Source organism: Melozone crissalis, unplaced genomic scaffold, assembly GCF_028551555.1.
Source record: "Melozone crissalis strain CALT ecotype California unplaced genomic scaffold, PUWL_Pcris_2 ptg000006l_1, whole genome shotgun sequence".
Lineage (NCBI taxonomy): Eukaryota > Metazoa > Chordata > Aves > Passeriformes > Passerellidae > Melozone > Melozone crissalis.
In genome coordinates this window covers 21,035,409-21,049,048 of record NW_026535784.1, presented here as the reverse complement: position 1 = coordinate 21,049,048, position 13,640 = coordinate 21,035,409, and the positions used below count along the sequence as shown (strand labels likewise).

The 13,640-nt window shown below is 40.8% G+C and overlaps 1 protein-coding gene across 1 annotated transcript in view; it reads left to right on the top strand.

Annotated features, from left to right (window-relative positions):
• Window positions 1-12,256, top strand: part of SCFD2 (sec1 family domain containing 2) — a 328,968-nt gene extending 316,712 nt beyond the window's left edge. The window contains exon 10 of the mRNA XM_054291689.1: window positions 12,244-12,256. The gene's annotated coding sequence lies outside the window, so the exon portion shown is untranslated. The remainder of the gene's footprint in view (window positions 1-12,243) is intronic.
• The last annotated feature ends 1,384 nt before the right edge of the window (window positions 12,257-13,640 follow it).

Sequence of the window (13,640 nt, the reverse complement as noted above, 5' to 3'; positions counted from 1 at the left end):
TTCAGATCTACTTAGAATAAAGCTTCTTCCAATTTCAAAGGTCATCTTCAAAAAGACACACAATATATTACAGGCAAAGTCCTAAGAATAGGAGTCCACTGCCTGGCTGGAATTTTAATTGTCAATTGAGTAATGGTCCAGACTACAAGTCTCCTGGAGACAATGTTATATGAGTGGAATTTGGCTCACTGATCCATACTGAAACTTTTTGTACACTTAATTGAAGTATATGGGCATTTATACCCAAAGAACTGCAACATTAGCCCAGTTGCCTCCAAGCTGATACTTTCTTAGGTAACAGCAATAAAAGTAGAAATCAGGTAGAAGAAACAAATTACAATGAAGAATAATTCTATGTTCTCTGACTGTGGGATCACCATCACTTAAAATGGAAAAAAACGCCAACCAGTCCTAACAGAAAATGATTGACAATGTCTGAGCAAAGTTGGCCAGAACAAACACGTCAGTCTTATGACAAGCTCAGCCTTTTTGATTAAAAATCCAAATTATTTGTAAATGAATGGCCTCTTTTCATATATCAGCCTTCCAAAATGCAAATCATGGCATGCAACAATAATTTCAGAAACTCAGTTACCTCCAGTCATTCATCAAAGCACTACTCTTTAGTCAGGGTTAGAGATAAGTTTTAAAAGTAGTGCATTATCTTCATACACCCTTAACTGAGTGCCTCAGGCTATACTTCATATGCTTGATGAAATGGCACTCAGGCTGTCCCATGTAACAGAAAATCAAGGCATTAAATATTCCTTTTTTCAAGGCAATCTCAGGCATAGTTGACAAGTCACAAGTATTGATATGGACTATATTGATTTCTGCAGGGCATTTGATTGAGGAGCAGGTGATATTTTGTTTTAAAAATATTGTAAGGAGAATAACAAAATACATATTAAAATAACTAAAAACTGCCTCATTGGTGAATTTTGTTAAGGCCTAATGGAAATGTCTCTGTTACCAAGGTCATTCCAGCCCTGTCTGTAGAGACCAGTCCCTGAGCCAACACTGACACTTCATCAATCATTTAGGAACTTGAAGTATTTGATGGTGGCATTCACTGTAGATCAAAATAAAAATAATGGAATAGCAGACTGCAGAGGCTGAGTTATCTGAATTGCAAGGTAAGTCAGTCATCATCCAGCCTGCACCTGGGAGTCAGGGACACAGGTGATAGCCACAGACTTGTGATAACAGCCACAACTCACACATTGTTGAAAGTGACTGTAAATGCTACCAGAAAAAACTGCCATAACCCTTCAATAAACACAAAAAGAAATAATGAAGAGAGGTAGCAAAGGGAACCTGACCCTGTGCACAGCCTAAAATTGAATGAATTGCTAAAATTCTTTCTTTTGCTGTGTTTATACATTGAGGAGGATGTGGGAATACAAGAGGGAGCACAGAAAATGCTTTTAACTTATCCAGCTTCTCAAAGAGACATGACACACCATAAAAAAGATTTATGGTCATCTGGGGAGAAACGGAGTACAAGTTTATTCATGCTGGAAAAGACAAGGTTTTAGAGTTAAGGTTAGATATATGTGACTATTTATACTTGGAAACAGCCTGTAAGGGGAAGAGGGAACTTTTTACCAAATGCAGATTCACAAACACAGGTGGCAAGTAGTACCCCAGGGCATTCAGCCAGGTCTCCAGATGGCATGGAGGACTCTGATGCAGCCACAGCAACCAGAGATCAGCCAGGATTCTGCCTGCCCCAGATTCCCAAGGACACCTCCTGTGGGACCTCACCTTAACAGGGGTCAATGTGAGATCAGACACTGCTCTGGAGGAGTAGGATAATCTGCTCTGAGGAGGAAAGCCCGGTGGACAGAGATGGATGCTGGATGGTCACTGCACTCACCCAGCCTCTCTCCTCTGTGGGCAGGGACTCCCTCTGTTACAGATCCCCTCCCTGTACCCAGCTTGGACACACCCACAGTGTTCCTGTCATACCCAGTGCTATACTCTAACAGTGGCTAAAATCACATCTCAGAGTTCAGGGCCTCGCTCGCTTCCTGCGGGGCTCAGGAAGGTGATTTTGTGGTGCACAGTGATAGAGCCACTTGATAAAGAGACCCAGATGTGGACCAGGATCCCACCATGGTACAGCATGGACTGAAAATGCCATAAACACAGCTCAGTGTGTCAGACTTTCTCCCTTCACTCCAAGGGCTGTGCTAAAGCTGATAAAACATGAACTATGTCTCAGTTATCTGCTCAGAGTACAGTCATGTTAGATTTGGGATCAAAAATGAATTTTCTTCAGCTTATACTAACAAGGATCAGAGATCTCATCTGCTTTCACCTTGGGGCATATGATTTCATCTACAATGTCTTAAAAGCTTCAGTCTAAAGTCTTCAGTCTAAAGTCTTCAGACAAAAATGAAAACAAATAGGTGAAATTTTTGAAGTTCCTTATATAAAGGGAATATAAATAAACGGTTAAACTACTCTTTATTCTTCACTTTAATCTCTGTGGAATCAGTAAATTCATGGAGCACTAGAGAATTGAGATTGAAAAAAAGCAGGAGAGGCAAAATGCAATTCGAAGTCTAAAACAACAAAGAGAATAATGTCAGCCATTTGTGGACCCAGGATTCAAAGCAAATGAATAAATACTTCTGAATTTTCAGCAGAGAGGACACTGGATGTGGAAAGGACAGATTAACAACTGTTAATCTGGAGCACTACTTACTAGGAATAGATATTTTCACACAGTCCAGTGCATAAGGCAATCCAGTCACTGAAGTAGGGCTATCTGCAGATGGGAAGTCAAGACATCATGAGCTCAAGTACCAAGTTTTGAAGTTCATATCTGGAAGGAGAACTTTCCTTCAAGCATTCAGAAATACATAAGCATGGAGAAAACATCTTGCAGCATGACCATCTGGGATCTTAACACAATTATTTCCATCTCTCTGTGGTTTTTTATGTCAACCACCGACCACCAACTGCTTAATTCAATCCCACTGATATCAGTAGAAATCTAATCACTCAACCACAAAGAGTAGGCATACTCTGAATTCCTCTTTTTTCCTTGTAGGCACTTTGTTTCTTGTGTTCTGACATTTTCCTTTGGCCCCATAGCACTCTTGGCACAAAAGGAAAGATCTGTTAATCTTATTGCAGTATTGCTAAAGAAGCCCAGTCATGAATTAGGATCTCATTGCACCAGGCCCTATATAAACACAGAATGAAATGTTGATACCTAAATTAGGCTTTTGGTTGGAAGCTATTTACAATCTTGACTGTAAAGAGATTAACTTCACCTAAATGGCATGGAACAGTGAGAGGTATATCTGTGCAATTGTCTCATTGTTACAGCACCAAGCACATTTGATTTGAAAAGGACTGTGAATGCATGCCACAACCTGGGCATTACACAGCCTTGTAATGCATATGGGCCATGGGACAAATCCCTCAGCACACCCAAGGCATATGATTTTCTTATGGCCAAATCCTGTTTGCATAATTTCCTTCTTTTATTTTAGGATTAAACTTCTGCTCTTCAGAAAAAATAGATTTTTATGCCTCCCTTTTGAATTCTTTTGCATATGAATTACCTGGTATGTTCCCCACAGCTCAGTGCTGCACTGGAATGCCATGTGAGAGCCAAAGAGCTTTGTTCAAATGCTTTGTGAATTGCCCTAGTATTTTATTTCCCCAAAACACAGTCTTGCATCCTAAAGAACACACTGCTCCTCAGCTCTGTGGACTTTTTGGTAGAATGAAATACAATGCAATGCCCATTCCCAGAGGTAGGGAAGAAAGAAAAAATTCAATATTTAATTCTTAATCTTTAGATTTTTCAAAACATTTATCAAGACATTCTCTTCAATGCAACATGCAATGGAAATTGCCTATGCTTTAATGCATGAAAATATGTTATCCTAGTATCTTTCTCTTTCTAGTTTCTGGCTTCCTTGAGATGCTAACAGAACAACAGATGGCAAACCTTGCCCTCCATTTGGTGTCAGTGGAATTTAGGGCACACTGCAGTGATGAAACAATAGAGTTGGGGGGATATCCAAAAATGGCAGCCTCATCACTGAACTGTGAGCTGTCAACTGCAAAACAGGCCCAGCAATGCTTGCAACCCCCAGCACTGAGCACTCATTTCAAATCTGCTCATGTAAGGGGAGATGGGATATAGGAAGAGGGAAAGAGATCTCATTAGAGGAGGCACTGGTGCTGTAATAACAATAATGAATACAAGGATTTCTAAGTGTCGTGAAACTCCATTACAAAATCAGGCAGCTGAAACAACAGGATTTTGCCAAAACCAGGCATGTATCAGCATTCCCCAAAAAGCACAGAGAAGGCATGGGTCTCCCAAGGAAAACTCATGGCTCTACTTCTAAACAGTTTCAGGTGTGCATGATAAGAGTCAGAAATACCAGAGAAGAGAGGCAGTAAAGACACACCAGCTACAAACAGATGTAGTGTGTTATCTGGTTCTGGTATAAATGCTGACAGAAGTCTTAAGGATTAAGAGCTAGCTGTGATTGATTTGTGAATGTCAATGTATTTTTGCAGTCAGGTTTTTTTAGATGATGCTGATTGTGAAACAGCTTCAGGCTGTTCTGTAGCACCAAAGAAATGTGAAGAAAAATTATACAACTCAGTACTGAATCAGTACTGTAGACACACAGAAATTCTGACAATTTTCTGTTCCCATAGAAGAAATAAAGAGGGAGGACAGAAAGAAAAAACTGTGCCCTGGTAAGATGGTGACTGGCTGTCAGATCACCCATGCAAGGTCTTTACTGAAGCTGATTTCCACAGCTTTAATCTCATGTTGTGATAAAAATGGGGCTGGACCTGCAGGTGAACATTTTGTCTAGATCTTTACTGTCCTCAGGCTGTTAAGATAAAAACCAGATTTAGAAACATTTGTGTAGCGAAAGTAATAAATCATAAACAGGTGTGTAGACAAAAGTGGGCACACAGGAAAGACTGAGGAGAATGCTGGAAAGGTACAGGAAGCCCATATTGTGTCTGCTGGGACAAAGAAAGGTACCATAGCAAAGGACAGGCCCACAGTTCAGCCCCCAGACACATCTGACAGAGGAGTTTCTATCACTCTTTCAACTCTTAGACCAGGAATCTTCCTATGTAAAGAAATATTTCCCTATTTGATCTGTCCCATGCTCAGTTTGTAAATTCTGCATAGAGAAATGTCTAGATCCCACATTGTCTTCTCCCTACCAAGAGGAACATCTTATGGGACTTGCATTAATGGTTAGGCACTTGGGTGAAAAAGAATTTTATAATACTGAGGTTCTGAGAATTCTTTTCTGTATGCCTATCCCATGTGCCAGACTGTCATACTAATTGCCCCTCTTATTCCATTTACATGTGTGTTCTTAGGCTTCAAATCCCCTTTACCTGCTAAAATAAATAAATGCATTTAAAAATTTCCTCTGCAAAGTTTTCTTCAAGCATTTTCTGTTTGCTTTTTAACAGAATCAAGCTGAAATATAGCATGAAGGTATTAAGCCAGATAAAACAAAACACTTTGTACTTGATATAAGAAGAGTTTGTGATGACACCTGCATCTCTAAAATATTTAGTAGGTTTCAGGTTTTTTCCAAATGAATTCTCCAGGCCAATTCTATTGAGGTTAATTTCCAAAGTACCCAATAGCACTGTAACTAGGCATCATTAACAAAATAAATCTAGGAGAGGTGATTCATTTTTCTTAGCTAAACAGTTATAAGAAGAATGTGTATACACACTCTAACAAATGTTTGGAAATGTCTCTTCTCAGAGTGGTAACAAATTACAGAAAAACACAGTATTTGGGCAGTTTTATTGTAGAAATCAACTTAACTTGCTAGGAGACAGATTATAGCTTTGGAAAAAACCCACTGACTGGGCTGGTGAGGATAGAAAATTGGAAGAGACTTTCAGGCTTGCTGAGAATGGGGGATTAGCAGTGAGTTACAACATCTGATTTATGGAGTTGTTTGTCGATACCTACAGATTCACTGAGAACTTCTGAAAACAGCCCTGCACAGAGCAGCAGGAGCAAAGAAGAAAAGGTTTAATAAGTAAATGTCAGTTGTGGGAAATGTCAAAATGAATGAAAGTTTAAAAACATTTCCCCAAATGATTTGATCAAGCCCACATAGTGTGTGAGTGAGCAAAGGATTAAAACTAGAACTCATGGCCACAACTCCCCAAAGCCATCATGTCCATGGACTCAGCCTGAGACATCTGGGAGAAACATAGCTTAGCACAAGAATTTGGCTATTGAAATGCTGCTGGTTCCTGAAGCAGGAAGGAGGTGAGTCCAATCCTGAATTCACTTTGGAGTGAGGTGTTTTGCAGGAAATCAATCACTGTGAAATTCCAGGTGGGGAGAAGGATTTTTCATGCTAAGGAGTGTAAGTCTACCTGGATGCCTGGATGATGTGTTCTGGAAATTTGCCATGCAGCAGATCCCTGCCTTAGGTGAGAAGACAAATTTCAGCAAGCAATCCATAATATGTGCCGTGAACAGTGAGAGAAAGAAACATTCAGTAAGCAGTTAATTGCATGGGATGAAGTTACAGTGTTCTGCCTAAAGGCAAGGGTACACTGCACTTCTTCCAGCTCACTAACAAGCTCAGTGTAGGAGCTTTCACTATGCAGCAGTACTCCAGGGAGGAAACAGGGATAAAAACAACCAAGGAATATATCAACAGAGAAATAGGTCACTTTGGAAAAATATATTCTGCAGTAGTTTTCATGGATTTCTACAAAATATTAGAGTGGGTTAAATTCTGTGAAAGTTCATTTAAGGACATATTCCTAATCTGTAGCAGTACAGGGACAAAGTATGAAATTTTCATCTTTAAGCTCTTACATGTGTTTTGTTCACCAGATATGTGATTTAACCCACAAACTTTTATTCCAAATTTATGAGGAGCATTCATTTTCTGCTGTCAAAAAGAAGGGAATAAAAATTTCAGCATTACGTGTTTGAACCTGTAAGTGTAAGAAATTACCTATCTTAGTCATTACCTATGTTAGAAACTTTAAATGCTAGAACCATTCTCAGTTAGAACTACATTTAATTTCAACTCTATATTTTAGATCTTTAAAGTCTTTGGAAAATCACAACCAAATTGAATAATGTAAAGTGGAATGTGCTTCTAGGATGTGGGGTTTGGTCAACAAACACTACATTGGAGTTTTTTCTTAGATGATGGAGGACTTCTAAAATCCACATGAAAAGTTCTCAGTGACAGCATCATTGAACTAAAAAGAATCAGCATATAGGGCATTTCCTAGACCATTATGTAAAAATTTGTGAAGAAGAGCCTCTGGAGAGGAATAGTGGGCTGCTCTGCACAGCAGAGCAGTGTTTGTCACACAGTTTCATTATTTTTGCTTCCTGAAGTTGTGTCCATCTGTGAGTTTTGTACAGTGTTCATTACCATGGAATATAAGCAGCCACAGCCTGTTTGTGAGAAGATGGTCATTGCTTTGACTTCAGCCTGGAGACTGCCCTGAATTTCAGGCTCCTTTTGAATTAAAAAAACAAAGAATTCATTTAGGCAAAAACCAACCCTCTTTTATATTGCTTTTAGATTACAGCAGCATGGAATACAATTAATTCTATCAGACAATTTAATTTAACTTTGGAATATGGAATTAATGTGGAAAATGGTCCAAATGGAAGATGTCTAAACAGAAGCAAAAAAAAAAATAGTGTTAGGAATATATTACATAAGAACATAAGAATAGTTTATCTGCATGAATCTGGAGGTCTGTCTCATTTGCTGTATAACATCAAAATGTGGTCTGCCATGCGGAGTGCTCTCATCACTTTGCCAGCCAGTGACAGCAAGGAAGAAACGCCAGGGTTTGGCCCTGTGCTCAGCAGAGGTGCACACTTCCTGACAGCAGATGTAAAAAGTGAAACAGGTACTACAGCACACTTATGGTTGCTCAGTGGGAACAATGTTGAGTAGATTAATGAGAATCTGAACTAGGGTGAACTTCTTGAAGTTTCAGTGAAACTAAACCAGACATCTTCACTCTGACACTTGACACATGTGCTTACATGACAGTGCTCTGTCTCAGTTTGCAATATTGTAAAGAAATTAAAACCACAACCACATCTAAATGCTATCCCCTTTTGAAGCATATTTTTATTAAAATAGAAGGTGCCTTCCGATTGTTCTTTACGTTCTGTCTCCTATTACCCCTCATGCACAGTTCTCAATCCATCCAAACCACTTGCCATGTTTTTTTTAGCTTCTCTGTCCCTATACTGGAGAAACAGAGATTTTTGAGGGCTGTGAGCTCAACTGCGCTTTCCACTGTATAGGAGGAAATGTCCACCATTATTCTGTTGATGTAAGAAGTTTATCTAACATGCAAATTGTGCTGAATTTTGAAAATGTTTGTTCATCGTGGAAATAAATCATCTGTTCAGAGAAGGTTAATGATGTGAAGAGCTTAAGGCCACTCACTTCCCAGTTAATGAGACCATTGCTGAAGACAACATACAAGCTGGCAATGGTACTGTGCAGGGCCAGGGGTTGGGCTTGGTGATCTCTGAGGGTCCCTTCCAACTCTGCCTTGTTCTGGGATTCTGCAAAGCTGGATATTCTTGCTGTTGTGCCAGGGTCAAGCAAGCAGAGGAACCAACCTACTGCACTTGCTCATTCCAGATCACAGAGCTCATTTGTACCTGTCTAAAGTCATAGGCACTGTGTTTACGTTAACCAACATGGGATTTACAGGCAGGCATGAAGACCAGCTATAGCAGCAGTTTCAGTTCCTACATTTGTGGGCAGCTACTCTCACCTCCAGGGAACCTGGCTGCCACCTGAGAAGATACCTGCAGCTGGGTTTGCACTCTGTACCAAAACCACCCGCTTTGAGTACATACTTGCAGAAGAGTGATGGGAGACTTGCATTACGACAGAGGTGGTTTTTTTTTACCTAAACGCTATCTAAGAAAGGAAAAAAGATGTATTTCTATGAACCTGCAGTGGAAAAAATAGCATTTGTTAAAAATCAGATAGTAGCAATGACCCTTTCGATTTGTCCTTCATTAGAAAGCATTTTCCAGCGTATACCTCTCTTTAGAGATCATACACCTCTCTTTAGAGATTTCCAGAGTACAGGGGAAGAGGAATGCAGCCCAGCAGCTCTCATCATTATATAAGAAATTATTTATTCACAGTTAAAGTAAGTGCTACATTTTGCTGTGTGGTGAAAGCTAAGCATAGCTAATTTCAGATTTTTATAGCTTCTCAACACAAGCACGATAAAATGCCATATGGTGCTCTTGTAACTGGGCAAAGTCTCCAAAATCAGCACGATTCCCTTTCTAACCCACTTGGTGATGCGCACACGTGCGAGGCCAGGTCCCCGCCTTGCCCGGGGAGCAAGGCATCCTGGAGAGCATCCCCCGCTGGGACGGCCCCGGAGCCGAGCCCAGCCCGCTGCCCGCCGGCCGGGGAGGCAGCCCGGGAACCGCAGGCAGCCTGGATCCGAGAGCAAATGTCAGGGAACGGAATTTGACCCAGTTTATGGAACCATCTTCTCTGCCTCTTGCTGCCCTCTGCTGTCACAGGCCGAGGGTTGCGGAGCAGCAGCAGGGCCGGTCACTGCGGGGCGCCCGAATGTGCCGGGGAGAGCCCCGCAGGCCCGGCAAACCAGCCACAGAGCTGGTGAACCCCTTGTCACCCCGAATGTGCCGGGGAAGGCTCCGCAGGCCCGGCAAACCAGCCACAGAGCTGGCGAACAGGATGGCTGTGAAACAATTCTGAAGCCTCTCCTCTGTGGGAATCTCCTGGGGTCTCAGAGGGACCCCGAGAAACGTTAGAAAGTCTTTTCCCTGCCCAGCGGTCGAAGAAGGAGACAGAGTTCTTAATTTCTCAGTCTCAAGGTTGTTAATTGTATCTTATCTGTAAAATTCTTTCTCCTGTCCAGCCGAGGTCAGCTCAGCAAGACGGTCAGAGGCATTCTGCCTGCCCCCGGGGCGGTGTTATCTTTTTATATTAAAAACTATGTGTACTGTATTTACAATTACCTTCCAATACCTATCACCTATGTTAGACAGTGAGCTTCTACTCTAAACCAATCTAAAAGTGCCAACATCACAGCAGAAGATGGAGGCTAAGAAGAAGAAGGAGAGAGGCTGGACATGCCCAGATTCCTCCGTCTTACCCCCTGAACCCCCATGCTAAAAACCCGAAAAAATCTATTTTTCCACTCTGTGATAAATTCACTATCGTTCTACTTAAACTTTAATGGCTTGTAATTCTTCATACAAGGTTGGTAATTGTTTTTTCCAAGGGCAAAATCAAAGGCACAGAGGCCTTGGGCTCTGTGCCAAGGTCTCCGAGCCCCCTGACAGGGTCTCATGTCCTCCAGGGCAGTCAGAGGAATTTCCTGGGTTCCCACAGGAATCTATTCTTGCCTTGTTGGTGTGGGACAGCAGGGTGATGTTGGTCCTGTGCAGTGGCCTGGAAAAGGAGAGCACGCTGCAGCCGAGGGAGCTGTAGAGTCTTGGATTTTCACATAAACACCTACATCGCAGGTGCAATGGTTTCAAATGTTTTTAGCATGGCATATAAGTGAATCCAAGAAGCTCAGTTCACAATACTTTCATCTTTAGCAATAGTAATCAAATACAATCTGGCTATTACATTATTTCAGTGTTCTGGGTCTCTTGGGTCAGCCACCTCTTTCTAAAAATGCACTCTTTCTGCAGTAACAAACCTCTAGCCAGAGCAGAGCGGACACTTCAGTGATATTTCTCAAACACCTTTCCAAATGTGTGAATGTACTGAGAGAATGTGAATGAATCTGTTTGAACACCTGTGACCCAGTGTGAGCTCTCTTGCTTCTCTGACCAGCCCACAATGTTGCTTAGAGTCACCAAGGGGCACCCAGGGGACCCTGAGATGCAGAAGAGACACCTCAGGGCAACCACAGCACACTGTTGATTGATGTGCCACTTGCTCCTCACACTCCTTTTACAAGAACTTGCATGAAGATCTGGGTGACTCCACAAGATTTGTGTTTCTTTAAATGCTCATTTTGATACCTCCTCTCTTACATGGATTACAAAGCACTCTTGAGCCAGCCTGTCCTGCAGAAGATACAGGTAATGCTGAAAACTTTGGTGCAACTGCAGCTCTAAATGCAGCATTATTTTCATCTGTAACTTGATTGTGTCAAGGTTTTTCTAGTTATAAAAGACATGTTAGTGGTGAACTGCAGCTAGAGCTACAACATGCCCAGGTGGACAGTCTTCCTAGCAGATTTCCCACTGCTGTTCCTCTATTATAAATCCTGCCTCGTTGGTATTTCTAATTGTGAAATGGCATTGGCAAATAAGTATCTTACAGCAGCACCTGCAGACCACCACACACTAAAACACTCTCAAACAAAGATGATCAGTCTCTAACTCTTATGCAATAATCTAGAAAACTGTCTTTTTTGTATTCTCAAAACTTGGACTAGGCTCTGATATAATTCTGTAAAGTGGTTTAGGGCGAGGAAATATTTATTTTACAACCCTGAAGAGTGTTGACAGCTTGTTCTTTGACAGTTTGTTCTCAGGCATTCCTCAGAAAAGGTGGGAGTTTTACAAGGAGGAACGAATACCTGCAAGAAGGCCACTCCTGTCCTGGAGTGGTTTGGGATGCCAATAAATTACTCTTTTAGGCCCAGACCTTGGCTTTAAAGGCACTACAGAAAATTGGGTGCAGCCCTCAAGGCACTGGAGCCCTCCTGTCAAAATTCCACTCACATTTTTTTCCTGCAGATGTCAATTACAGCCATGACAATGGGAGAGAGAGAGATTGGGTGGTGAGGAGTATGATTTATCCAGGTGAGCTCAAAGAAGAAAATTTAAAAATTGAGAGTGCTTGTACCATCATGACTTGCCTGATGAAGGAAGATGGGGGAAACAAAGAGAGCAAGTTGTGTTAAAGCTGAGATTCAGGAAGACTGGTGAAGAAGCTTCATGGAAGAGAAAGAAGCATCTGCTCTGAGGGTATTCTTTCCTTCAGATCCTGGAAAGCTACCTCAGTTTCCCCAATATCTCTATTCCTGTGACGAAAGTAACCACTACTTACATATCTGGCAAGAGCAGTGCTCCAGTCCATGTATCATTTTTCCCCTGCAATGTAAAAAGGGATTCTCTGGAAATAAAACAAAACAAAACAAAACTAACTTTGAAATGTTCAAGAAGCACCTCAGAAACGTAAGAAAAACATCAAATTTTCACCCAGGACATTAGCTAGCACACAATGAAGGAGGCATTTGACATACACACAGCCACCTCAGTCAAAGGCAATATTTAGCCATGGCTTATTGATTCATTTGCCAGCAGTGAATGAGGCAAGGTTGTCAGGGGAAAGGAAAAATTACACCTTATGTCATAATGTTTATAATACCTAAGAGAATTGAATTGCTATTACATATTTAATCTGGCATTTCCTCACTTTTGAAGGTAGAATTTTGCAGCCTGAGATCCTTTCCTGTATCTCATTCAGTAAGCAATAAATATACAGGAGAAGATTTGAATTGGAGCTCTTAGCATTTCAGGTCTGAAAAGAAAGAAGGTGGATGAGATTTCCTGTAAAGCTTTGATATTCTTAAGTCAAATGAGCGAAACAAAAACCTGTAAATGTAAATGTAGATACAGACCCACCTTTGGAGCTTAGGCACTTTTTAAAGTCTGAATAATGGTTTGCACAAAGAAGCCCTGGCCTTTAAACTATGCTACAATACAAATACATAATAAATATTTGATTTAAAAATACTACCTTGACATGTTACTTTCTATTAGAGTTTGTTTTATGTTCAGTCTGGGTTTCCTATTGCTTCTAGAGTGTGCTGTTGTGTTTGTTTACCCCAGGCAAGAGGGACTATATATGAAAATATGCCACAAAGAATATTGCAAGCAGAGCACTGGGCCCAGACATTGACATTTGCACTGACATTTGTGAGTCACTGAGATCACTAGCCAGTCAGCTCTTCCCATCAATGAGGGTAAGTTGCTGTGCAGAATTTACTGTCAGCCAGGTCTTCTTGGCATGTGCACCTCAGTGAAACAAGAATGAGGTTAGCCAAGGTATCTGCTTACAGCATTACTAGAAAGGTAATAAAACAGAATAAAGATGACATAGGGAGTAATTTATTTTAGCAAGTAAATTTTTTAATGTACATGGAAGGGCTATTTCAGCTTGAATTTCTAATATCATATTATTCTGGACTGTTTTATGACCACTATATTCATTCTGTTGCTTAAAGGATTTTGGCTCAGAAAGAAATTTGGTTTTAATATTGCTATTTCTACATATTAACCTGCAATGCATAATTCATGCTAAAAGCCAAGAGCCTCTGCTTTGGGATTCAAGACTAATGTATTTCATATCATGTTGCTAAATTAAAAGTTAAGAAAAGATTTAGGGGTGGAAAAAAATGAGGAGGGACATGAGTTCCTCTTTTTTCATGTTATGAAACAGATAAAATTCACACCATTTAAGAAGTAAAAGAAATCATCAAGACAAAATATGAGCTGTCTTGGAACATGCTGGGACCTGTCTGGAAGAGTTACTAAATTACAAATACTAATGGTTTCAGTGAATCCATTGTTTGCT